Raw genomic sequence first — 2,984 nt, 5'->3', positions numbered from 1 at the left:
CTGGCTTGGGCCCCGCCAGCTGGAACAACTCACGTGGTTGTTCAGACGACCGGACCAGCTGCATCGCAACTCCATGCGGCGTAAGTAAACGTTTTGCAACCATTAAACCTTGTCTGCCTCTCCATTCACCAGCCCACCCAAACAAACGAGTGATTTCTTAATCACCTCGAGTCAGTTCTGGCCGGCCGAGACAAAGCTTAAGAAAATTACTAGAACTAGTTTGGCCAATTTTGTGCCACTGTTATAGAATTCTTGTTTCAAATTCTACAAATAAATCCATTTGAAAAGATCTCTGTTCCTATACAGAGGTAGTCTTGTCATAGGGGAATAAATCCTGCTCAGGTTACAGAATTGGAGCTGTGATAAAACTACCATTTTCAGTCCACTCTTATCAAAGTGGTCCAACATACATATCAGCCCAAGCTATATAATATATGTCAGGGTAAATTAGTCCAGGCTTATTAATGGTTGTGTGACACAACTTGCTAGCCAAACTGGACTATTGGTAACAATATAATTTGAAATATTTGCCAGCCAAGGCAATGTCTGTCACATTTCTTAATCTGTTTTTTCCCCCCACTGGATCCAGAATGTATTTAACAAACATAATACTTGTTTTGTTTATTTGTGTTTGCTTTTTATGTATCTAAATGCTAAAGTTCTACCATTGCATACAATTAATCAATTACAATTAATTTCAAGGAGCAGGAAATACAAGAATTAAGGTCTTAAAGCAATATCAACATGTATGTTTTAGCATTATATGATATGTCAGAGAAGAGAAGAAAAAACTGTTTTTCTGCAGTTTCGCTAAGTTGTCATGATAATAGAAAACAACTTTATTCCTTAGCTTTTTTAACTGTGCAAACATACAAATGAGTTAGATATTTTTTAAATGCCTTGGATTTTTAAAGTAAATTAAATGGCTAAATTTTTCAAAATGGTCATTCAGTAAATTAAGGAAGCTTAAGGCAGCAGACAGTGCCCCTTCTGGAATATATTCATCAAGGCCCACTGATGGCATTCCAGGTGGAAGCCAGGTCTGCACACTGTAGGATCTGTGATAAGGAACTTGTTTGGTGTTGATGTTGACTTCCATTCCTCACATCAAAGGGTCTCTGCTGTGTGGTTCTAGTGCAGCAATTTTGACCACAGTGGGTGTCATGATGGCAGACGTACAGCAGGTGGATTTAAGAGATCATCGTACAATGGATCAGCATTGTTGGTAATAGATCAGCATTCATGTCATGCCAACCATCAGTACCTGATCCACACCTGGGAAACTAATGATCTATTCCTAGTGAACTGAATTCTGCAAATTTTTTGAGGAATCCCAGTTTCATTGCTACCAACCACCCAAATGTCATGCAATCCTATGGCTTTCATGCCATTGTTTGTTAAGCATTTTGATATAGTTTCCATAGAGTACCCATTACTAATAACTATAAACAAGAACATCATTCTTTTCAAAATGTTAAGTTTCTTGAGTAGTCTCTCTGTAATGAAAGCGGTATGACTCCACATGTATTTAGGAAAAAAAATGAAACTTTTGTCTGTAACAAAATATGTCTGTAACATATGTAATGATATTGAGAACTTCAGCTGTTTTATCCTAGGTTAACAAGCAAGTTGGCTACTGCAGGTGTAGTTAGTCAGAACATAATGCCTCCTATTTTTTAACCAGCCAGATATTTTGAAAAAAATATATTACATTTGCAAAGAAAAGTTCCACATCATCAACGAACACAGCTATTTTTCAACATATTTTCCTTTTCCGGCAGTGGACTTTCCACTAGTGAGCAAAGGCAAGCATGCCAACATGTAAGAATCCTTGTTCTTGTTGTGTGAACACTGTCACAACCTCAATCATATCTCTCACATCCTGAAAATGATGCACTCATAGTCCATCTTACATCCTCTGGGCTGTACAGAGGATGGGAGAGTAAAGTCTGTCCAAAGGTTAAATTGCTTCTGTGGTGTGTAAGCTGGTGTTCAGGTGAGTGTTGTTATGCAGAAACACCTCTTCAGATATGGCTCTGTCAGGATGGGGTCTTGGTATGCAAGGTTTCAGTTTCTTCAACGGTTCATTTTAGGCTTCTGAGTTTATTGTGGCTCCCTTAGGGAAGAGATCAACAAGAAGAACATCTATGTCCATGACTTAGGAGATAAAAATTTAGGAAGCATTACTTTCCAACTGATCCTCACACAATATCAGAAAAAAAGCCATTGACAGAGATGACTATATTAAAAAAAACAGCTGTGTATTCAGTGATGATGTACACATTTTCTGGCCTTTTTTCAATAGTATTTGGCTGAGAAAAAATAATAGGAGCATTACTTTCTGACTGACCCTCATGTAACATTTACACCCTCAGTGGAGACTACACCCACAAGTTAAGAAAAAGTAGAGCACACCATAGTTAAAAATGAAGCTTTACTTGGAAAATAGCTCAACTCCCCCTCTCTTAAGTGAAATTGCCACATTAGTAGAAGACAACAGTCAGCTTTTGGAAACCTTTTATGTATTCAGAGCCTGTAAGATTCCTCAGGAGAATGTGTCACAACTGAAAACAGAGATGCTTGGTCTGATAGATTTTATAACACTGTTCAATTCTGTGCAAAGCTTTTTTATGAAAAATGTACTATGCCTATGCTACTCAATGTCATCTAGATAACTTAATAAAACATATGATCACGGAAGGCACTGGTCAGGGAATCAGAATCCTGTTTTGTTGTCATTGCTTACAGTAATTGACTCAGACTGGGCCAGAAGACAACATTTGAAAAAACTTGCCAAAAACACAAAGCTTATATTTGAGGGCATTATTGGAAGTTAAGATATATGAAGGAAAATATGATTCTTTGTAAATTGGAGTTTGTGATGATTGATAAATACTCTCAAAAACTGAATTAATCAGAAATTCCAACAATCCTAAAGAAAAAAAATCTAAAAGTTCAATTTTCAAAAATAAAACAAAGTATTG

The sequence above is a fragment of the Alligator sinensis genome, unplaced genomic scaffold (genome assembly GCF_000455745.1).
Source record: "Alligator sinensis unplaced genomic scaffold, ASM45574v1 scaffold83_1, whole genome shotgun sequence".
Taxonomy (NCBI): Eukaryota; Metazoa; Chordata; order Crocodylia; family Alligatoridae; genus Alligator; species Alligator sinensis.
Note: the sequence above shows the minus strand (reverse complement) of the source record.